Here is a 25444-nt window from a genome sequence, read left to right as displayed (position 1 = left end):
ATTAGGACCTTAAAAAAAGCGTTTATGGGAGGAAAAATAAACAATCCCACCACCACTCCTTAACAACAGAGTACTTACCCTCTCCTAATGCTACCAGTTCCTTCTTTCACTGAGGCCAAAGGCACCTCCCATAAACTCTGGAGGGCTCTTACACTTTTCTTCTGAGTGCCCTGAACATAACTCTCCCCAATACACCCACACAAAGGCACACAGAGAGTTCATTTTCCAGAGATGACCAGGCAGGGAGTTTTGTCACACTAACTGCAGCCCAGTGAAGTGTCCTGGTTCCTCCTCAGAGACTGCACAATAAGGTGGCACATGGAAGGCCACGGCTGCAGAGGGGGTCAGCATGGGAGACAGTGGGCAAGGACAGCACAAGGCTCTTTTCTACAGCCCATCTGCATACCCCTGTGGAGCAGCCAGTCCTGCTCTCCATGCAGGAGAGCGTGTTCTCTCTGCCTCAGCGCTGTGCTTCAGTTCCCAAGTGCAGCCGCAAAGGGCTGGAGGAGCAGCCCAGCAGGAGCTGAAAAGGTAAGGGATCACACTGAGATGGATCTCTGCTCTTTGAACACATCCTCTTGGACCTTAGGAGGCACGACTCCTACCTTAGGAAGCTTTTAAATCCTGCTTTCTGCTGGCGTATTTTCGTGGTGTTGGTGTGATCACTGTGTCGCACTCGTGAACTGCAGGTCACAAGCATTCTCAGGAGATTTTACTGACAGCAAAGGAGCAGACCATGAACTACAAAGAAGGAGAAGAGAGGAAAAGGCTCCACAGACTTTCTATAGGCATGGACCAGTCTGACACCCACTCCTGACGTGGTCACAATCATGTGTCATTGCCTGGGGCCATACCTCCTTACCTCCAAGAAGATTAGAAGATTAGGCTGGAGTTTATAATTGTAGTAATATTAGATCCTCAGATTCTGCATAGCTCAAGGAGGAATGTAGGTGGATGTTGTTTGAAGCTCTCATCTGAAATATCTCCAAGGATTTCTTTAGTATATGTACACACACATGTCATCAGTAAAGTGTGTTTAAGAGTGAGAGAAGGGATCTTGGTTAGCCTCTATATGACACTTATCTTAAAGAGTACTTAGCTAATTCATCATTTCCTTAGGACTAAAGATATGTCATAACAGCTAAGCCAATGTATATTTGTCCATGAGTGCTTAAAGCCAATATAATTCTGAAGATAGCTATTAATCTAGGCACCATGAGCAAAACTTCTGATAAATTTAACCCTATCTTTCAAGCTCCATAGTAGTCTGTCAATTGACCTTGATTCTTCCAGTTTATTTAGAATATGGCAGTATTTAGAACTCATTTTAAAAGATATTTAAGGCTACGATGAGTTTTGAGCACTTCAAGTATTTGATCAGGCAAATTTTGTGACTTGTTGCCCTGGTGATATTATTGTCTTTATTTTTTCATTATCAAGATACTATTTTAGCTCTACTTTATTTTCCTCAATTTAAATAAAAAATGTGAAGACTTGAAAATGGCCCTGACAGTGAGAATATTTGCCCACAGTGAAGAACACAAGGATACACTGACAGCAGAGACATGGGAGTAGGCTGTGGAATATGTACAAAGATTCTACACAGAATAGGTGAAAAAGGCACATGGCACTTGGTTCTCCTGCTAAAATCAGTAACTCCAAAAGTTGGAAATTGGTGTATTATGAGCCACCTTATTTGCTTCTGCTCTTTAGAGCCCGTAGAATGTCACTTTTTGGGGTGTGACCTGACAAAATATAGTTTATAGTTTAATCTTGGAAGAAACAAGGACCACAGTGGTGATAAGTGCATTGTCCTTCCAGGTGGGACCTGGCAACACGGTGGATGAGTTGAGGCCCTCACTGCCCTCTAACCTCTGTAGGTCCTGGTGTCCAAGTCCATAGCTTGTGTGTGTGTGACTCCTCTTGTTCTGCTTCTTCACCTAAAGGCAGAGAAACACCATCTGAGCAGCTCCTGCGGCTGATAGTCCCATGGGGATGGAAGATGATCTTCCATCCTTTATAATGGTACGGAACATTGTAAGCATTTTCATCAGGTAGCTGTATTTTTGCTTCTGGGAGAGCGTGACAGGTACTCATTACTGCCCAGTGTGATGGTAATTGCCCAGCCCTGCCTTGCTGGCACCTGTCCTGGTGGCAGCATTTCTTCCACCCAGCCAGTAATAACCTATAATTCAAAGCAGAGTGGTGACTCCATGATATCACTTTCAACAAAGCAGTCAAGCAAAGTAACAGCTACAGGAGTAGCCATTTAATTGCTTGATAATAGTCATTGCACTTCAGTTTATCTGATAGTCTTTATTACAGGTTGCCAATTTTGCATTTTTTCATTATTCAGTCAGCTGTTTTGCCAATATTTTCATGAAAGACTTTCTTCCAGATTGTCTGAGGCATACAGGGGAGTTTACTCTGAACAGAGGTGGATGTGCTGATTGATCCACTGCTGCTTGTTGTGAACTTCAGAGGAAAGCCAAACCTCATTCCTTTCTGTAAGGTTTTATACAGGATATTTATTGCATTTTCATGATCAGTTAGGTGTATTTTTACTACAGTTTTTTTTGGTTTTTTTTGGGGGGGAGGGATTGACAATATGGTTATGATGTTATTGTGGAGGCTGCATTATCATGGGTAAGATATTCTGAGGATATTTCCATAGAATCTGATAGCGTTTCTTCACCATCCCACAGTATCAGCTTGTATTTGTTCAGAAAATGTTCCCAAGATTTTCAGTATTTTCTTTGTACTTTTCCTTTGTGTCCAAAAGGTGCCTTAGTTGTAAGTCCCAGCTTGACCCTGTAAAAAGAGTATAGAATATACATTGTAAAAGTCAAATAAATGTGTGTCACAGCAGGGATTTTTGCCACTAAGTGGGCAGGGCACTCCCCCTCCAAATGCTGGACTTTATACTTGCCATTTGCACTGCAATGCATATTGACAGTCTGTCCCTGAGACCAGAGCACTTTTGGGGAAAGCATTCCTTCTCTGAAACACAATTTGAGCAGTATTTTATTATACTGTGACCCTGTGAGCATACATTCAGGAGGGACTTTTAGGGTTTATTTCAGCTGATTATGGAACACAGAGCAGAATACAGCCAGTGACCTCTGTAAATGATCACATATTTGACTTTTGGATAAGAAGTCATCTAGTCATAAATGATTTATTTAAAAGATTCTATCTGATCTGAGACTAAGCTTCACCCAGCTGCATTAGGAAAGGAAAGCATGTAACAATTTATAAATTTCACATACTGTAGTACTTTAGAAAATATATTTACGCTCTATATTCTTTACATATATCTGGACTGCATTTTGAAAGCTAACTCAAAGTAAAATCAGATTTTTAAAATGTTTGTTACAAAGCCCTTCCTAAAAGTCTGGTATTCATTTCAAGATGATATCCTGTATTAAATAAGAATTGTTAATATTGTCTGTGTAGCATAATTACAAAACTGTACTGAGATGTGGCACTCAAAAGAAGTGTCCTTTTCATCTTCATTCCTGTGGTGCAAGTAGGATGTGCTTCACATCAAAACTATCTCTTCAACTGCCATTTTGTTTATAGCATAGTCTAAGCCAGTGACTTTGAAATGAGTATGCAAATAGGAAAAAATATAGAAAAATAAAACCATCTGATTTTTTAAATTTGTCCCATTCCTCTTGTGCTTGACCTTTCTGGAGGTACTGGGCTATCACACATCAAGGCACCATTCCTTTCATACGAATTACTCAATTCAAATACGTTTAGTTTCTTTTCAGGCTGCAGTTTAGTATCTGTGTTGGTAAGTAATCTAAATTCTTCTCCAAACTTCATCTAGTGGCAAGGCTGAAATAAACCAGTTGTAGAAAATACCCTTCCAATGCAATTTCTCTCTAATTCCTCAGAGTTTACTGAATGTGCATGCATAACAATTTGTATTTGGAATTTCAGAATTAAGAGGGGAAAAATAAATGAGCCAAGCTAGTTAAGTGAATTCTGAAAAAACATCTCTGAACAACCAATTTTGATATTTCTTGATTTGCCTGATTCCTTGGGACACTGATGATGGCAATGTAATACATATGAAGAAAGTTCTACAAGGTTTTTTTGTATTTCAGTCTCTGTTGTGACAGATGCTGATGATATTCAAATCCCACAGCAATCAAAGGGAGGAGGGTGTTCCATGCTGCACAGGGCACATGGGTGATCCAAGTCTGAAGCATGTTTCATTTCAGTCAGTCTTACCTTAAGTGCCTCCTACCAAGTCCTCTGTGCACCCCCAGAGAAGACGGCAAAGCCGCTGAAGAATCACAGGGTTCCTTCATCAAGAAGTTTTCAAAGACTGCACATGGAAATTCTATGTGAGGGAATCTGGAGCTATGTGCAAAGCAGTGCAGGAAGTAGAAAAAAACAGTGGAAAAGAGCAGCAATGCATAAACATTTTACCCAAATCTTTCCCTGTGACCTATGTAGAGAACAGATGTGGACAAGGATTGCGGTGGAAAGGTACCAGTATGACCACGAGCATTCAAATTAACACAAATGCATTTATAATTGATTTCAGGCTCTAAGTCCTGTAAAAATTTGCTCACATGAGTACTTGTATTCTTCTGTAAGCTATCTGACCAATTATACCCCAAATACCAAGCACTGATATCCCTCACTCACTGGAGAAAGACTGAGAGTAATTCCTTCTGACTTATGTAGCGTGGGAACAAGGTGCTTCTCCTGTTTCCTGATTTTAAACTTGTAACCTGTTTCACAGACACTACTGAATATAATAACATTTATAGTCAGCTTAGTAAATGGTTCTCTGTGTTTTAGAACAACTATATCCAGTCTGCTATGCTTCACAGAGAAGGAAGATTGTAAGGCATTTCAGTTAATTTAGCTATGAATTGCATTAACTGATGGTAACCTTGAACAAAAATTAAGAATATTTGCAAAATAATCAGGTCTTAGGAAGAGGCTTCCTCTGAAATATTAATTTTAACCAAGAAAAAAATTCTTATCATATGAGCTGGACAGGTCTTTTCCTGTAGTTTTCAGACTCTGATGTTTTATTGACCAAACTCCTTGTTTTAGACTTGAGCTCATGTTCTCTGAGGAAGTACAAGTGGTAATTATGCAAGTCTTTCCTTCCCTGTCATGGCCAACATTCACAAGGGAGATTTACAACCTTCAGCTTTCAGATATGGAGACTGGTTGTTTAACTTTGGAGAGAACAACTCTGACATGGTGAATGGCATCAGAATTGAAAAATACCCTCTAGAAACTGGCTACATGGACAGTCCTGGGAGTTAATAATTATGGTGGGGGGTTTCCTCTTCTTTCTCCTGTAGTAACCCCAGCTGCAAAATTGTTCAGAATTTAATTTGTTTTAGAAAACATACTCCTAAAAAATTGCATTTTACTTCTCTAGGCAATAGCAGACCTACCTTTAGCAATAGCAAAGTAACCAATGGACTGAATGATATTATTGAATTGTAACAAATTCAATGAGATACATGATCATAATGTTAAGACGCCACAAGGAAAGATTGTGTTAAGAGTTGGTAGGAGTTGAGTGCTGGCCTGGATACACAGTCAGGACAACTACAAAATACACTGTAAATGAACTTCAGTAATGACACCTAAGGGCTATTTTCTTATCACAAAGCATTCAAAAAGTCAGGCAGTCTGTTCATCTGACTTACATTTAGCTGGAATTTTGATATACAGAGGGAACAGTTTGGCCCCATGCTTCTTCTGTAAATGTACACATTTGCTTCAGAAAGAAGACATTTACTTTGTGTCAATGGTTTTTCATTTCACTTCAGTAAAGTTTGAATTAGCCCCTTAATGCACGCGCTTATCATGACTGACAACAGTCCTGCCTTCACACATTTGGTTGATCTAAGCCTGAAGAAGGTGCAGAGGGCAGGAGAGCTGCACAAGGAATACAGCTGGTCTGCACTGGCTGCATTTTTGTGACCCTTTGTGGATGGTAAGAGGGATGCTTTTATTAAAACAAAACAAAACTGCAAGAGCTTGGGGGCAGATCTGTGTTCTCTTTTGGCCTATGTTAACCTCTAACCAAAATCTGGCCATTGAGAAAAAGAAAAAAAAAAAAGTACTTCAGCTGTTTTTCTTTATTTTTTGGAAGTTTAAAATGAAATATAAAGCCCATAATAAAATGCATATGAGGACATGAATCAATAGACATGAGAACTATGTTAAGAACTATGCAGCCGCAGAGGTCTTCATTAATAAGGGTGTTCTGCTAGTGAAATTTAGAAAATGCTGTTATTCACTTGTATGCATGTTGTTGTTTTTGTCATTATTTATTTCTATGGTAACCAAACCATTAGAAACGTCTGTAAAGACAGCAATATCAGACAAAACAAAAAAAAACCCAAACTAAAACCAACCAAACAAACAAACTACCAAAAACACCACAACAAAAAAAAAAAAAACCCACCCCCAACCTCATTGCAAAAGGAGACAACTAAGAGCCAAAACAGAGGTGTTTAGATGATGGTGTAATTTGCTATAATAACTGCTTAACCACATATTTGGCAAGCCCTGGATAACTCACTTATGAGTAATGCATTTGTCCAAATTACATTCAAATAAAAAGTAGTTACCGTGCTCCATTATCATGTGTTCTGCACAGATATTTCCTCCCTATCGATTTTCCCACGGCAAGAAGGCTTCCCACTGAACCCAGGTTAGCTGTGGACTGCCGCTGATTTCTCTTGTGCAGCCTCTGCGAAGCTGGTTAGGTGCTCTGGAGCCACATATCATCAGTCCATTGCTATCTGGAGCTATCTAACTTCCTTGTGCAGCCTCCCACTCGCCTCTTCCCTGTCTGCTCCATCTGGAGGGAGCTTGGCTGCTCTCCTCCAGCCCCAGCTCCCCGAGTGCACGGCAGCTGCAGCTGCCAGAACATCTGCTGTCTCCTGGCCTGGCTGAGGTGAGGACCAAAAGCACGGCCTTTTTAAAGTTGGACACTCGCCTCCATTTGAAACAGAATGAGTTCAAAGTTCTTCTATTTGTCCTGAGACTTGCAGCTTCATGGGAATAGACAACTGTCTGTAACACAAATTCAAGTGCATGTTTCAAAGGGATACAATGCATTGTCTTTAGGATGCACTGGCATTGTGCCTGCTCTTCCCTTTCATCTGTGGAGATTTGGGTTAGAAAAGTCTCATTCTGAAGAACGAGTAATTTTCAAGAGCAAAGAGTGGAAGGAATGCAAACCCAAACAAAATTAGTCCTTGATTCTGCAACTGCGTCCATCAAAGGTGGGCTTCTACTGCACCAGTGCCTCCAGTCTCATATGAAAGCTGTAACAATGTGCCCTGGGTTATTCCTGATGAAGGTAGAGGTTGCCTCTTGTTTGAAAAGGTGCATTTGAAAAAGAGGTATCTTATTTGGAAAGTTACAAGCATAAAATAACATCACTGTAATCTCACAGGAGGAAAATCTGCACAGCAGCACCCCTCATCAGCTATACTTTTCATTTGTAGGTCAAGTCATGCCCTGGTGACGTGCAGAGCTCCCACTGACTTCATAATGGGAAATGTATTACATATTTAGAGCTGACTTGGCTTTATTTAGAATGATTTAATACTTTAGTTATTAAAAGTTTTGTGGTTTGGAGAAGGAATATCAACAGGTGACACACACTCTTCTTTGCCCCTCTGTTCTGTACTTCCTGACAGGTTTTGGCACGGGGCAGGACCCGGTGTGTGCTGGCTAGTGAGGCTCTTCCAGGAACAAATGCTGGACCTTGAGCACAGTGTGAACAACCTGGGATGCAGCAGAGTTCAGCTTTATGCAACTCGTGCTGGCATGGAGCTGTTTGAAACTCTCAAAATGTGTCTTAACTGACATGTTGGCTTGAAATGCAAGTTGACACGGCTTCATCCCCTGAGCCTTCCCCCCTGCTTTTACTTCTGCTTGCTCAAACCTTGAGCTGCTCTGGCTCAAGTCTGCAGTGAACAAAACCTCTCTGAGGAGGAAACCTCAAGCTCAGAAGAGCTTGATCCTTAATCAGGCTCTCTCAGAGCTGGAGGAGCTCTTAACTGTACGAACTCAACCTTCAACATTAGTGATGTTCCTGCACCCAGACTTGCTCTCTGGGGAGCTTCCCACCTCTGCAGCACCCACAGACACAAACATGCTGGTCCTGCCCCTCCCCTGGGGCCCTCACAGCTGTTTTTTTACAAAGGAAACATCCTTACTGAAAACCATCTTACAGAAAACAGGCTTTAAGGGCCTTTGAGGATTTGGGGAAGCCCAAATCCACTGTGGTCCTCTCCAGCTCCTTAGTAAGACACGTCATAAGCAAGGCACATACTGTCCCTGTCACCAGGTGGGGAAGGGGGAGCTGCCTTTAAAGCAGAAAGTGATCAATACTGAAAACAGAATCAAAAACGTGTCTCCAATGGGATGGACAGCCTCTGATACAGACACCAACAGAAACCAGAACAAGCTGCTTCAAATCATTGTGCAGGTCTGAAAAGAAGACAGAAGCTACTGCTACTCAATTTGTACCATGGCAGCTCAAAGCTAAGCAGGCCTAAGCAGGAATACACAAGAAATGTATATTTAACTGTAGTTAAAAGTGAAACTTAATATCCTATGTTAGTGCATAGTACTCTCTTAAGAAGAAAACTAAATTATAGGTAAAGAAACAGAGCTTAAAACTAAGAGACTGTGTGTTTTTAAATAAGCTAAGTAAAATGCATACTTACTTACCTTTTATTCTCCTGCTGTGTGTGCCCTGAGCTGGTCCAGGGAGTTCTATGAGGTAAGAAATTCCTGGTCAACAAAAGTTCCTTTTCTAAAAAAAGTGAACATAATGGAAATGGGGAACCACTTACCAGGCAGCTGAAAAAGGAGCTGACTGTGCAGAGAATTTCACACCTTATGGCTTTTGGTCAGTAAAGTACATAAACAAAATGTAATTTTCTATGCAATTACACAGGGTCACACAAGAATATTATGTTTTAGAAACCCACTCAAAAGCATATTGCTCTTTAAGAGCCCAATCCAGAAAATGGTTCCTCACTTTAGTAAAGTTGCTTGTAAGCATTTCTGGGAGTGGGCCTATGAGACATTTTCCTTTTCATGCTTTCTTAAACAGTTTATGTGATAGTAACAACAGGAAGATAAATTACTCTGAATGGTAGCAATTAGAGAAATAAGGAGTGTGATAGATTTACCATGTGGAAAACATCTCTCACACATTTTCCTACAGTCATTAAACCTGCTTTTAATGACACAACACTGATTTCAGAAAGAAACAAAGTTTATTTGATGAAAATAAACAAGCTGATCAACACTAAATACTTTCCATACACATGATAACAATGTTATGAACTCTAAATACCTTGGTACTTTACACTTCTACAAGACATTAAATTACAATGACTGTCTAATACATGCCCACTGGTAATTTCTAGGAATTCCTTAGTTTCATATCAATGTCCTTAACCATATATCAATATCACAATCCAGAACATGCCACTCACTTGAAAAAATTATTACAAGAAGCACTATCAAATGAGAATCTAAGGTAAATAGGGGATACTGACCCATTGCTGCGGAACATCACATTCAAATGTCACCCTACACACACAAAAGAAACTTTGCGGATATAGATTGTGTCAACACATCTGAGGTCTTTTCATAAACACTGTTTAAAAAGTAAATTGAAACCCACTTTCAAATGAAAGTCAATGTGCAGGTACGTGCATACTGGATACACAAAAATTCATTAAATACAAAATTCATACTGTACATTTAAATGAAAGAAAGAATGTGCAGTACAAGACTGATCTCACATTAAAATAATAACTGTTATCTTAAATGTTAAGCAAAAGTTGGTTTGCTTCATTACACTCAGAGGGGGAAAAAAATATCTACCAAGCATTGCTCAAATAAAATATTTCCCAACATCACAGTGTTTATTGTAAACCCCGAGATTCTATTTTAGGATATGAAAAGATTTTCTCCAAATATCATAGAATATCACATGAAATGAAAAGAAGGAGAAAAAAAAATCAAAACCAAAGCAAGGAAGAAAAAAATCAATGTTAGACAAATTTTTCCTCTTTAGGGGCTAAATTTTAGGCCCTGATAAAAGTTTAGATCAATACTCATACCAACATGAGTGGAGCAAAAATGCCCCTAAAATAATATCTGTGACAAAATTGGCACATACATATAAATATCTAACTATACAGTTTTGTATCTGTGACCCTATTTTCCCCCTAGTTTATATCCTACTTCAAGTATTCGGTTGCAGAGTTAAGGTAAAGACCTGATTGTAAGAGACACAGACGATTGTCCCCTACTGCGACAACAAATTTGTCACGAGAAACCAGTTTTGTTGTCTGAGTTTCCAAGTGCAACATTTGTCATATGTGCTAAATATACTCCCAAAAGCTTTGCTGTTTCAAAAACAAAGATCTAAAATGCCATTGATAGTTAAAGGACAAACTTTTTAAACATGAATGAAATTTGGATTATCTACGCTATGCTATTCTATACATTTTATTCTATTTACTGAAGACAGTAACATCCAGCAGGACTCCTGCTCAAATAAATTGCTCTTTGATTGCACCAAGAATCATGGTACAAATAAATAAAATATCATCTCTAGACAATATTTTTAAGGGGATTACTATGTATGGCTCATGTAGGATGTTTAGGGTTAATCGCACCACAGGTTCAAAAAATAATTTTTCTAAGTTCAGTGCAAGACTTTAGGAGTATCCATTTAGATTTTTTTTTTTTCTTTTTTTTTTTTTTTTTTACAGCAGCAAAGAAAAACTACTAAGGATTAAGGCCACCCATGCTTAAATTTATTGTTTGTCCTTTAAAAATGCAGATATTCTATTTCCACTGCCATCAGCATGGAAGCATTTCTTCCATGGACAAAAAGATGCCTCAACAAAACAGCCAAACATTTGCACATGTTTGCCAGACTGACTGAAAATGTTTGTGGAGTCAGAAGGAACCTCTCCTTGAGAAGTGGTAGAGATCTGACTGTCAGTTAAGAGTCCCTCACTGAATGTAATGACTTCACATTTTTATTTTTCCTTGCATGTGCTTTAAATTTATTTTACTAGACACATTTTGTTGACACAAACAGCCTTCAAGTGCTGTTTGTTCATTGGTATTTTCTTTAACATCTAAGATTCATTGGGGTCCATGTTGGAGACTGTTTTTCAATGTAGAGAACAATAACAAACAGTTCCACATTTACAGGAGACCTAGTGCATATACTGTATTCACAGCAATCTTATCTTTATTTTAGTTTTTGTTTGTTTCTTTAAGAGTCCCAGCTTTTATTGTTGAAAACATGTATGCATTTGGATGGTAAAAGGTTGATACATCCTTGTGTACATGTCCATATATATACACACATACGTATTTATATACACCTCAAGCTTTTACCATCCAGGAATAGATACATCTTGTATATAATCATATATTTATGTTCAAATTAGATGTCCTATGCATTGTCAGAGACACACACCATATTTTCATAAATCTAAGCTTTGCCATCAGTTATTAGTACCAAAAATTGATTTCATTTCCAACCTGGCCCAGAGCTTAATACCGGTTATAGTATCAATATTTGGGTTTGGTTTGTTTTTAATCTATATTATTTTATCAGTAGATAAAAGAAAACAGAGGAGGGTAAAGGCTTGTTTTTATTTTTTTTTGGAAAAGCCTGTATCTAACTGGGGGTAAAGTTAATGCCAACACCCTTATATAGCATTTTACTAATACCTCTTTGATAATCTAGTGCAATAGAAGTGATACTTTAGAATAGACTAGGTAAAATCAGCAAATGCAGATACCATATCTAAGGGAATCTGAATTACCTGTTAAAATCAATACTAATTTACCAAAAATCAGCTAAATAACCTGTTTAACTGAACTCCATGAAACAACTGTATTCTGAACAGATGGTTTCTTTGTAAAAACAAAGTAACTCACGAGACCCATTAAAGACAGAAATTAAGCTCTAAAAATTTCTGCTTGAGTCTCCTTCATTATTTTCCAAAGTATCTAATTTCACAACAGACTACAAGAAATAATGGAGAAAATGCTAATTAATGCAGCATTTCATTAGATATCAACCTTAGCATTCATTTTCTGCATCTGTGATCTTCTCCAGGATATCATGGTCGTGTTTGGAGATCCAATGCAATAGATTATCATTGTTACCTTCCAGTGCTACAGTTCTTTCTTCCTTTTTCACTAGTTCCTCTGACAACTGTAACAAGGGAAAAAAATATTCCAATTAGCAACATGACTGTAGCATCCAGAACATCTTAGTTCTCATAAAATCAAGATTCTCATACATATGAGTGGAGATAATGCTTTTCTAGGGGCTGAGGATTAAGTAGGGTGTTTAAATTCAATTTGAACCCACTTACATTCATAGGGTGGCAATTAGTTTTATTGCTGATTTGTATGACACAATTCCCCCTAAATGGGAAATATTTAAAATTTCTAAGGTGTCGAATTTTGTTGTGCTTGTGATCCTGTAAACAGTGAGTTTTCTGATCTTGTCTATAAGCACAGTAACTTTGAAAGGGAAACACTATTCATAAAATTAAATATTTTTCTGTGGGAACCAAGGGAATCATTCATTTATTTCCACTCAGTTCCGTGGCAGGTGGGAATGTGTAGTACCTCTACCAGCCTTCCAAAATTGAAGCACCGTTTTCCTGTCATATTTTAGGCACTTTAAGTTCACTTTAATTGGCAGAACAGTGGAGAAAGGTTTTATGGATACACGCAGCTCAGATTTGCAGAAGTTAGAACATACAGCAATGTGTTAGGAGGTTTTCAGCCACACACCCACTAATCACAGGTGCTCCCCCTGGCTTGGCTGGCACTGCTGAAACCCAGGGGACTACAAGAGGGAGGTGGGTCAGCACAGCTCAGTAAGGGGGAAAAATCTTCCTGCCTTCCACTGACTTTGGATGAGACTCTGTCTGATTGTATCTACAGAGTGAGGCCTCAATGATTTTTATTGTTACTTTAGTTGTGCTGCAAGCAAACAGCACAGCATTCTTGAACAGAGAGCAGTGAATTGGTCTTATTCACATTATCTGTATATCAGATGAGTGGGAGGAATTAAATGATTTCTTTAGAGGGCAGTTGTTCATTTATCCACTGACTTTGTTTCTAGAAAATTTGAAATGCATTACGTATGGGATTCTCCATTATCTCCCTTTCATTTATGTAACCTTAAAAGTTTCCAAAACATCCTATTTTATGTCAAAAAATCTGCCATACAATGCTTACGGTTTTGTATACAGCTGAATAGTTATGTTTTTCAAATAGAACTACTTGACTAAAATTCCCCTTTAAAATTTCAGAATCTAATATTTATCAGATAAATTCTTCTGTGAGCAAAGTGAAACACTTTACAGAATAAACTATCATGTTATTTTAAATCCTTGTTTTCAAGTTCACATCTTGCTGGAACGCACACATAACAGTTTATACCATACATATGTAGATTAATAGTTTTACTTTTGCAGTGAGAGGTTGGTACAATTTTTTCTGGTTAAAACACTTAGGGACTAATCCAAAGCCCACTGAAATGTGGAAAGGTTCCCACCGATTTTAACAAGTTTTGGATCTGGCCTTGAATAGTCTAAAAATGACTTCTGCAGAGCTGGAAAGCCAGGGAGTTCCTAAAGTAGATCATGTTACTACTTCTGGCACATAAAATCGTTGCAAACTTTTTATGAAAACTGTCAGTGCATGCATTACGTTTAGTGAACTGTGCATAGCTCCCATTCTTTTGTGTGCTGAGAATTTCTTAATCATCATTCAAAGAGATACTCGGGCAGAGGAATCACACCTATAAATTAACGAGGAGAGCACATGCCAGAAACTGCAGCACAGTAATGCCTAGGTTTTTTAAACTAAAATGTAATCACAGCAAATCTTCAATGTAGTTGCTATTTTACAAGCTGAGCTTCCTCTGCAATTAACACTTTTATGCTCGGAAAAAACCAAGAACCCAGAATAAAATGTCCAATCTGAGAAACAGCAGCAAAGCACAAAATGCACTCCTTCTCCAGCCTGCTCCTCAGATTTTCATTGGGGTTTTACTTCAGAATGAAGGCCCCCAAATAAACCTCACCCACTTAATCAACCCACCCATTCATCAGGAAACCATATATGTATTGGAAATGTAACAAGAACTTGTTCACCACAGGTAGGAAATGCAAAGTATTTCTCAAGTAAGCCAAATAAATATTTAAAAGGATATTGCTGTCAAATACCAACTGAGGTTGAGTAAATTAAATTTATATTTGTTTCTTCAATGCTCTACTTGGTAAAAGTCACTGAACCTCTAAAACAGAAATAAAGTTTGGTAACATGCATTGGGCCTGAATTCAGCAGTGCTCCAGCTGAAATTAATGTCTTATGAGTTTGGCACATCTGTCAGTCCATTAGATACCAGTCAATGAAAACAGCAGAAGGATGTGAAGATATAAAAGTGTAGTAGCCCACAAATATTTGTTCAGATTGTTTTTCCTTTGGATAAAGACACCTGCCTGATTAGTACTTTTTACCTCCAATCCTTTCCTCTCAGCAGTGATTTGCAGAAACAAGCTGGAGAGGGTGGGTAAACACAAAGGGGTTAAAGGGGAAACTGTTTAATAACAGTAGTAAAATGCAGGCTATTTTTGACATCTGGGTTAATGTCCATTATGCTCCATATGCTTTCCAAATGTTTGCAACAAGCACCCAGATACAAAAACAGATACCCATTCACATAGGCTTAAATTGCCCTCTCCTAACCTGTTACACATGGTACCTACATAAAAGGCCAACAACTGATATGGTAATTAGTGAGTAAGAAAGAGGGGGAATAGACACTTTATTGCAGGGAACTGGTATCTGACCAAATGTTAGTAGAGAAGGATATCATTATTGAAAACCTCTGAGGGCTATTTCTGCTCCCTAATCTACGACAAGGTCTCTGTACTATAATGTGACATCCTTGAAAAAGCTGTCAGGATGAATTCCTCAGTTTCCTTCTCCAGACTCATTCATCATTACTGCAATCAGAGTACCAACAAATGATGGGAAATTATTTCATTTTCTGGAAACAAGTAACTAGACTGGAATAAGGCCATAACTCATAAAGTCTTTCTCAAGTGATGTCCTGGGATTTGCCTGTGCCTCTTGCAACAACATAATCTAAATTATAGGAAGAAGAAAAAAAAGCATTCTCAATTTTAACCTTTGTGCAAAACCATGAAAAGAGTGACTCTATTAAGACAAAGCTCTGACACTCTAAATTCTGTCCCTGCCACCAGCTTATTGTGAGACTAAGGAAAACGTCCTATCATTTTTCTGTGCTTAATTTTCTCTTTGCTGCAGCAGGCTCCTCACAGGAATTTGCAAGGCTTAATGTCTGTAATGTTTGTGCCTTAAGAGCCTTGGATGAGTGCTAAGTATTATTATTTTTCAGTTCCTGCATTTGATTAAAACTGAAATAACACAGTAAAAATTAAATTAATATATTAAGTTACAAGTAAAGAGCAAGCATGTGGTTTGTGGAGCTACTTGTAACACTTTTTATATGAACATGTATTACAGAGTAGGTGATTCCCAAGGTCTGTACTGACATGTACCATGTGGGCATAACTTAAAAACTGAAAAACCCCCCAGAAGTTTGATTCAGCCAAAAATCTGTTCGTGACTTCTGTGTGAGCTCAGAGCTCGGGCCAGTGAGAGCACTGTGGGCTGCTTTCCCCTGCCCCTGAAGTGCATTTGCAAACACAATCACAGCCCAGATATTGGCAACTCAGCACAAGCAACAAACTTGGGTAGCACAGACCTACTGGAGCTCTTGCCACTGTGTATGTCCCTTAACACAGGAGGTGACAATGGTATGACATGAGCTGTTTGAGCCTCCCTGTCATTACAGCCCCAACAATAAATACTGGTTTTGCTACTTCCTCCTGGCCTAACTCTTGAGGAAAGAAAGAAAACCCACCTCTCACTCTCTAAAGAATACAATAACCTGTTAAAGCCTGTTATATCGACATGGAAATCTCTAGTGAGGAGGGCCAAAAAGAAAAATAATTAAGGCATAAAGTTGTATCCAACCTACGTAGAAAATTTTCAATGCTGAGATGCCAAAGACACCTAAGACACTTGTTGAGCAGAGTGAAAAGGTAAAATCTAGTTTAAATTTATAGCATTCCTTCAGTGTCCCTCTAGGAGTTTGGCTTTTTGCCAGCGTTCCTTGTTAAAAATTTGTTAAACGTGTTTGGCATTAATGCAAACACAAAGTGCTCATTTGTTACAAATTCTATTGGAATGCATTCATTTAAGGCAATGAAGTAGTTACCAGAAAAGAAAAAATGTTCATTAAGTACATTTTAAAAATACAATGATGTATGCGGTGCATAACTATGGCGCCCCAGTGGCTATATAAATATCTGACAGAATAACCACAAGTTGTGTTTGGTTTGAAATTGGAATCTCTTAAACATAACCGATAGAACAAAAACTGGTTTTGTTTGTTGTCAAAACTGATGTTAGTCTTTCTTGTTTAGATCTAGTTATAATAACCAAAGTTTTGCCGTACAATTTTTTTACATCTCAAATCAATAAAGCCCACAGGTTAAAGTAATGTTCAAGGAAGTTTCTTAACTCAAAAGGTAAGTGCAGCACTGCACATTATCTGGAGAACACTGGACACAGAAAGTAAACACCCTGCTTGGAGGAGAACAAATTTTAGTCATTCTTAAAAACTCCACTTAAGGAAATGTTACCTGGGAGATCTGCAACTGTCTGACAACATTCAGGTTCACCTCAGCAAAAGGTGTCCTGCTCTACTCCTTTTAGAAAACAAAGAGCTCAGACCTAGTTTACAACATCCCGATAACAAATCCCTCTTTTATAATACTGTGAACTATCCCTGGTAATGATAACTCTTGATATTGAATAAGCAACTCTGAGGTCTATTTCTTAGATGTCAGAAAATATCTTCTTAGCTACATCGTAAAACTAAAACCATTTTTCTCTTTATTTTTTCAATGATTTATAGCTACTTACAGAAAAGTTTAAAAATTATAAATACATAAGTAAAACATTTTCGAAAGAAAGATCCAGAAACTGTATGATTTAATTAAATATTGAAAGATTCATAAAAAAATCACCAGCATAAAAAGTTATTTATAAAGACAGAGTTAACTTTGCTCCAATTTTGGCAAAGAAATTATTTATCCCATTTGTTGCTATTTATGTTTTCAATTCATTACACAGTAAACTTCAGAAGGATCTGCAGCTGGTGGTAGAATCACTGCATGAATGTGATGAACTTTCCATATTGCTGTAATGCCAGAATTGTTAATCTTAGCTAGGGATAAAAGCAGATACCATTGGGATGAATAAAATCAAATGGATTCAAGCCCTCTAGACAGTAAGAGTCCTTGAAAACTACTGTACAATTATATCATAAAATTAGATTAAGTTTATGAACCTTGGGACTATTTGGACAAGGGTGTCTTCTCTACTGGAAATGTTTATAAATCAAAATTAGACAAGTGCTACATGAGTTAAAAGACAGCTATTTTTTCTTAGAACCTTTTTCTTTTCAGAAAGCAAGTCCGGTCTGAATCAAAGCTCTTCAGAAATATGAGGAGACTCAGTACATATCCTTCAATCTGTCACTTGGACACCGAATTAAAAAGAGGGTTATAGGGAGTGTTAAGGATGGCTTCAGAGCGGGACTTTTCAATGGGCTGGGCTGGAGTGAAGATGATGGAAGGGTTTCCATGGATCCCCGGAGCCGCGCAGGGACGCGGTCGGGATTCGTTCCGCAGGACACGAGGCTCTTGGGCAGGATGTTTATGACTTCCTAAGATACAGCACATGGAGACCATTGAGACTTCTTGTCGTTGTTGTTATTTAAATAGAATTGAAGTGACGAGACAACAAGAATTCTTGGGTTTATGCGCCTCAAACAGCATGATCCTGAAACCTATCGATAACAGGGATCACTTGAAATTGGAAGGTGCCTTTTCCATCCTGATGTGGAATGCCATTTATTCTCATGCGCGGGATTAATTAGGGGCCTTTTTTGGGTGGTTTTTTTTTTGGTTTGGTTTTTTTTTTTTTTAGAAGATCAAGGTTCGGCGGTCGGTGCTGCCTAATAACACGGTGTGCCTGCCCGCCACCTGGCCCGGCGCGGCTGGCCCGGCTCCGGCACCGCCTCGGGCCACGGCAAGTGCGGGCAGGAAACGGCGGCACGGCCGCGCTTAACCCGCGCCCTGCCGGCCCGGGGCCGGGCCCGCCGCCCAGCACCGGCCAGCGCTGCCGCTGAGCCGCCCGGTGACCAGCGGCGTGGGGACAGAGGTGTCCCCAGCCCCACGCCCCGCACGGGGACGCGGTGCGGCAGCGCCGGGCAGCGGAACCCGCGCGGCGCCGGCGGAGCCCAGAGAGCGCACGCAGCGCCCGTGCCTGCTGCCTGGGAAAAGAAGTGGTTAAATCAACGCTGTGTCAAGCCCCCAATCTAATAAGTCATCTTATTAGGAAGTTGTGATGCCCTGTTTGCCCTCGCCTGTGGCTTGTCTGCTCCACTGAAAGGTCTCCTGCTGGGACCTTTGTGGCATTATACGAGGTAGAGAGGGCTGCTGCAATATATGAGCCTCGGTTTGTAGCGGCCAAAACAGCGGGAGAACTAAGCTGCAAAGAATTAAACATGTAACAACTTTGTAAAAGCACAGACAGTGATTGAGATTGGCCCTTTTGCTGTTGACACATTCTGGCCCCTGTAGGTTGTGGTCACTAAGCCCATTAGAGCTGCAGTGTGGCAACATCTAGTTCAGCAAGTTCAATGTGTTTCTGGTTTATTTCTGAATACTGGATGCAAGCTGGCAGCGATAGCAGAGTGGAATATGGCACCAGAAATATGTCATAAACACAGTCGTCATTGTCAGGGATGTGAAATTATTTTTTCAAACTATTTATTTTTGGCAGATGGAGGGTGGGTGTATTTTTGCACTTTGTTAACTGAAATTTAATTGCAACTTGCTGCATGTTTTGTTCAATTAAGAAAAAAAGAAGAGACAGGAAACCTCAAGAGGCTGTTTTCTCTTTTAAGAGAAAATTTTCACTGGCGAGAGAAATCTTTGTTGCTAGAAATTCACTGCAAAATGAAACCAGAAAAAACAACAACAACAACAACAACAACAAACCAACAACAACAAAAAAAACCCCAGATAAAATCTCAGCTGGGACAAGTTTCACTTATGAGCATCCACTTATTTACATATCAACTCCTCACTGTACTTTTTTCCCATTTCTTTAAGATAAAATGGACATTAAGTTCAGATTTTTAAACTGGGTTATGAAATGGACAAGAAAGATTATTTAAATTAATGAAAGGAGGTATTACAGACATAATGAGAGGTATATTTAAGTTCTGAACCCTAATATGCAGAAGAATACACCTTCCCACCTCCTTGTGGACCACACTTTCCAGGAAACAGTGCAAGGTTTCTACTGCTCTATTCTATGAGGATGCCCACGGTCCCTCAGCTCTGAGGGGTCTGTTTGCCTCTCAGAACTGTGTTGTGCTCCCAGGTTTCATGAATCCCTGTAGATCCATCTCTGCCAAGAGGTACCAGCCTGTGGATACGGAGCAGAGGACGAACTGGCTGAACACTTGTGCATCTGAAACATTTGTCTCTCCCTCGAGCCTATTACGTGCTGCCTCTGCCCTCCTCCCCAGATAAGCCAAAGCTTATGTAAGAGGTGAAATGTGCAGGGAGGGATAAAAACAGGTCAGAGCTGAGGGAGGGGATGGTTTGGCAATCTTTTGTTCTTTGTGTCTGCAGCTCAGGCATTTCCCTGGTGCTGTCCCCTGTTTTTTCCAGGGGTTTTGCTCAGGCGTGGTCTCCCTTTGGGTGCCCCAGCTCCCTGCTCTGGCAGCACAGCTGATGCACAGAAATGACTGGCCACTCCTTTTGGAGGGATGAAAATTATGTCAGGGGCAAAGCACATTCTTTCTTTGGCCACTAGTGATGAAGGAGCATTTCTTTTCTGTTCTTAAGAGTTTGCCTGAGCCAAGCAAGGTCAGAGCTGTGGCTTTTCTCTGGATAAGAGAAAATTCTAGAATTTGTAGGAGGTGGGTTTTTCCTGCCATCTTTTGAGATTTGCTGATAATTTGTGACTAGAAGGAAATTCTTAAAATCTCATACATATTTGTCTGGTTGTAGACAGTATGATTTGGGTTTTACCTCATGCATCCTACCCGAGTCAGTCAATATTTAATAGCTAAAATTAGTTGGCTGTTGTGCTTGGATAACTCTAGTTACTGTGGCTGCTACCACACTGTTGTTAGAAGCATATTGGTTACTAGATGTTGTACCAGAGTAAATACTAATAAATTTGGTGGTTGTGGAGAGGAAGTTTAATCCAAAAGCATCCCAGCCAGTGAGGAGGCACACAAGGGCTCTACTTCTTCTTTTGGTGCACCCAAAGGCTGGGTGGAGACAGGCAGGAGGGAGGTGGTGAGGGCTGAGTGCAAGTTTGAGGTGCTTCGTGTGTGTGCCTATTTCTGCCTTTAGGAAACGTGTGCATCCTTGGCCAGGATGAAAAAGTCTTCTTCAAAGTGCTGGCTATAAGCATGGTGTCCTTCAGGCATCTGACTCCAGTAGGTTATTGAAAGTTTGCTGGGGATATTTTTCCTTAATCAAGCACTAACAAGAAATTCAATAAAGATGCATCTTATGGCTTGTTCCTGCTTTCCCAATCACCTTCAGATTTCTCATCTTCTAAAGCTGAGAATAAACTAAAGATCTTCAGCGTTGCTCTGTGGATCTGAATATTTGTACCAACAGCTGTATGTCCCACCTATACCTCATAATTTAGATAAACCATTAATGTGCTATTTCCTTAGTCTGTTCTGCTAGTTAATAACCCAGTACTCACTGAAGTTATCCTGTCAGGTATATCTAAATACTGATTGTGCTGTGGAAGGCATTGTGAGGTATGCTTATTGTATTTGTAATAACAATATAAAAGGTATCAATATGTCAAAACATAGACAAAGTTCTATTGTACACAAAAAGCCTGTTTTACAGTACATGAGGTATCCTCTCACATTCTTACCCTCCAAATGATCTTAAATATATTTTTTGATTTTACATCGATATGATATGAAACTCATGATATGAAACTGCCTATAAAAATGGTGTCTGATGTTACAGTTGCATCTTTTAATGTTAAGAAGAAAGAGATACAAGGCAAGTGTGAGTAGGTTTGGTCTGTTTGAAGACCAATGCTGGATCCATTTAAACCCCTTCAAACTGCTAAAGTATTTCAATGACTGTGTGTGGCACTGGGAACAGGACCATACATGCTCGACAGCTACTTATTTTTTAAATACCCATCCAAGTAACACAGCATTTTGAAATCTAACTTGTGTGGTCTAATTATGCAATAATTTTTATAATTTAGGCCCCAATATTATGAGCTTCTCCACAATTATGGCTCTGCCCACGCATTTCTCAGTGCATGATAGGCAAGACTTAGGGGCCAGCTGTTTATACATTTATACAAGCATATATTTTATTTTTTTAATTTTTACTCTATGTGAGACTTAAAAATACACTTAATATTAAGAGAAGACTTAAGAGTCTATACTGAAGTGGTCCTTAGAGGCTTTCATTTAACTAAAGGCACACGTATATGATTCCATGCAGACTGAGGACTCGCATTTATCAGCATTCCAATGATAATGAGTATTACATAAAGAGAAATGATAAAATAGCAGTAAGCAAAATTTTGCTCCCTCCCAATCTTCAAACACCACCTTTATAATAGTCACTGTACACTAAAAAACATACAGGTGTGTAAGAGTTGGAGAGATCAGAGGCTTAGACTGCAAGATTTCCAAAGATACTCAAACCATCCATGTAAGTGCCAAATGACAGGTAAACATGTACAACTAAAACCATGAACTTCATTATGAAATCATATAAAACTACAACGGTGACATTTTCTACTGGATCCTATCAAAACAAAATTGATGCATTGCAATTAAACTGTTTAGCAAAACAAGACAAGGAAATTAATGAGCAAGAATAATCACCACAGTTCACTGCTAACTAAAATTTACACTGAGTAATAATTTTTTTTCTAGAGAACACCTATTTCTCTAAGCCCGTTCTCTTTCTCCTCTCATTCTCCCATTCCAGCTGTGCATGGACCTTGTCTGACTTCCCTCTCTATTTTTTGACTTGCTTAAACTTTATTTCTCCTCACTTTTTTAAATTCCATTCTCTGCAGCAGAGCTCTTTCCACTCTGTCAGGCTCTGCTGCCAACCTTTGCCCAGCTCACTGCTGCGTGGTGGCATTGGACAGCAGCTGGAAATGGTGTGACACTATCCCCCTCTACTTTTCCTGCATCTTGCAGCTCTGGAACAAGATAAAACATGGGAAGAGCAGTTCACAAAAAAGCAGTTTTGAGGACAGACATTTGCCCATTAGAAACAGCAAAAGAAACCCAGAAGATACTCTTGATGTGCGTGCACAAATGTGTCAGTCCCACTGAGGAAAAGGTAACACTCAGAGTGGAACTCAATTAAAGAAACAACTTGGAAAATAAGAATAATGATGGCAGCACAAAAATTGTTCATTCCTCCAATTATTTTAGAAAGAGGAACCACTAAACAGGTACTTATAAAAAATCTTTTCCACTGAAACAACTACAAGAAAGACAAGATAGTTTTAGGTCTGCTTTCCAGAAACTTTGTTTTTACCAACTCTCTTAAACCAAGAAGGCAAAACCATATTTGACAACATATCCTAATTTCTCGTTAAATACTCTAAATGCAAACAAAACCATCTAGCCCATTTAATTCTAATTTTCTGGATTTTTCTTTTCTCACACTTGCATATCTTGCCTCATTTTCTATAGGAACTTAAAGATATAGGTCACCATTTCTAGGTACACCTTCACATTCATATTTTTACAGTCTGGAAATAAGACACAGTGGTCTGTGCTGTATAAAGAACATTGGATTTGGACAAAAAGATATGGGAAATTCAGCAAATAAGGCACAACTGGATCATTTCTTCATATCTGAATGCAGCATGTTGTATTGTGAAAATGTGAGGATTAAGTCAAAGAATGCAGTTTCACTGCATTTTTTAATGAGGAAATCTTGTTTTTACAAACATTCCCAGAGATCAAATCAAGCTAACTTTTTATTAATTTATCCAAGCTACTTGTTCTTTTGAACAAGCCTTTTTTTTTTTTTTTTTTAGACTATACTCCAACTGCAATTTATCAATTCTTTTATCATCAAAAGTTATTGTTTAAGCCAGGAATAGCTTTTTAGCAGAGCTCAATGTTTAATCATGCACAAAAACAAAGAAAAAAAACAAAAAACCCAAAAAACCCAACAGTAATTTCTCATGCAAGTCACAAGGTCTTGAACAGGGGATGTGAAAAAGGAGCAGAGGAGGAAGAGGGTCCCCTGTGTCCTTTGCAATAGAATTCCAATAGAATATTTGGGAATCTTTCATTTCATTAAACAAAATCTTATTTTTAATTCCCCAAGGTATGCACCTTCCATCATCAAGCATTACCACAGTAATGATCAGAAAAGATTTTGTAGTCTCATTGTAGAAAATGCAGCTTGTTCCAACAATAATTTCTAATTTATCTATCTTCCAAATTTCAAAGCATGGGTCAGGAACAATTCCCACTATCCACTGTCCCTCTGCAAGAGGAAAGAGGGAATGAACCCTCCAGGCTCTCTGCAATGCACGTGGCCCTGAGAGCTCCAGGCTCCTGCTAAACTCAGAACGTGGCATTTAATGGCCCTCAGGAGGCCAATGCCACCCACAAACCACTCCAGTGTCACTTGTCCTCGTGGTCTCTGCGGATGGCATCGCAAACCTGGCCAACATGTCTGAGTCAGCATTGCTGGGGCTCTATCCAGAACCAATGCCAGCCCACTTCACTGAGTGCCCAAATTGCCAGAAAATTTACCATTCAGTTCACCTTCACCCCTTCAGATTATTAATGATTTTAGAAATTTATCATATTTCTATTTCTTTCCCAAACTGAGTATTTTTTATCGCAATAGTCTCTCTTTACATAGAAACAACTTAAATCTCCTTTTTTTTTTTTTTTTTAAGCCTCTGTTGTGCTCTCTCTTCTTTCTCAGTGGCTTATCAGAAATGGGTAGAATAGCAAAGATGTGGGCAAGCCTTGAATAGGTACAGAGGTCAAAAACGACTTTATGTTTAAAAAACTTTTTTTTTCCCCAAATATTTATTATATTCCTTCTCTTTTTTATTACTGCTGCAAATAAAGGTAACATTTTAGAGGACTGTTCACAAGAATTCCAGTATCTCGATCCTGAAGAGTAATAGCTAATATTATATTCTGATAATTACTATGCAGTCTTAGAGTTTGGGATTGTTTTTCTTCCATATGCTTCATTTTGCATTTATCTAGAGGTAATTACATCTGCCCAGTCCCTCAAGTCACTGCAACATAGATTTGGCATTTTCAGAATTCCATCAGTCCTGCAGAACAACAAAGTAGATTTCAAACCCATTTTGCAGGAAATTCCCATTAAATATATCTGGTTTCTCAAAAGAATGAGCTGAAACCTGCAGGACAGCTGGGATGGAGGGAAGGCAACAGACACAGCTCCATTCTGTGCATAATTCAACAAAGTGCCAAGCCACGCTTGTGGAATCCTTTGCTGTGCTGGTGGTGCTGGCTGACACAGTGTCAGCATTTTTCAGCATTACACCACTATCAGCCTGTACTGGGACCCTTTAAAACAGCTGAAATAAAAGAGCTCTTTCTCCATATTTATGCCATCCTGCTCTGAGCACTTCCTGTTGGCCCCAGTAAATCTCTGCTAAATTTCAATCGACTCTCGGGGTGTTCCAGCTGTTAGATAAACTTCCAAGGATATTTTTGTGACAGGTACAAACCTAGACAGGAAATCTCAAGAAGAAATCCTAAATTAATTATATGTCAACATTCAAGCCACAAGAAGGAGCAATTGTCATAAATTTTTGGAGGTTAGAATCCAATTTTAGTTGTAAGTGCAAAAAAGTTCACTGACTCATTTGTGATTCAGTGCCAATAAAATAATATATTTCATACTCTTCAGCAGTTCACTTTTGCTAAACATAGAAGGGAAGCTAAGAAGCTGTATATTTAAATCACATAAAAAATTCAAATGCAAGCTAATAACAAATTGTAGATTTACATATATAATTCAGAATCACCTAATCTTATCCCACCTTTTAGAAAACAGATACAACAAATAAACTAATTTTGTGTTAAATGAAAACATCTTCACTACCTAAAAATTTGATAATGGTGCCAAGAACATCTCTCTGCAATTCCCAACAG

General features: G+C 38.9%; 1 protein-coding gene across 1 annotated transcript in view; it reads right to left on the bottom strand.

Annotated features, from left to right (window-relative positions):
• Window positions 1-9277: 9277 nt before the first annotated feature.
• The window catches only part of ERC2 (ELKS/RAB6-interacting/CAST family member 2), a 420204-nt gene continuing 404037 nt past the window's right edge, over window positions 9278-25444 (bottom strand). Inside the window, exon 19 of the mRNA XM_066326741.1 lies at window positions 9278-12277. The gene's annotated coding sequence lies outside the window, so the exon portion shown is untranslated. The remainder of the gene's footprint in view (window positions 12278-25444) is intronic.

Source organism: Sylvia atricapilla, chromosome 11, assembly GCF_009819655.1.
Source record: "Sylvia atricapilla isolate bSylAtr1 chromosome 11, bSylAtr1.pri, whole genome shotgun sequence".
NCBI lineage: Eukaryota > Metazoa > Chordata > Aves > Passeriformes > Sylviidae > Sylvia > Sylvia atricapilla.
Note: the sequence above shows the minus strand (reverse complement) of the source record. Positions and strands in the feature narration are given on the sequence as shown.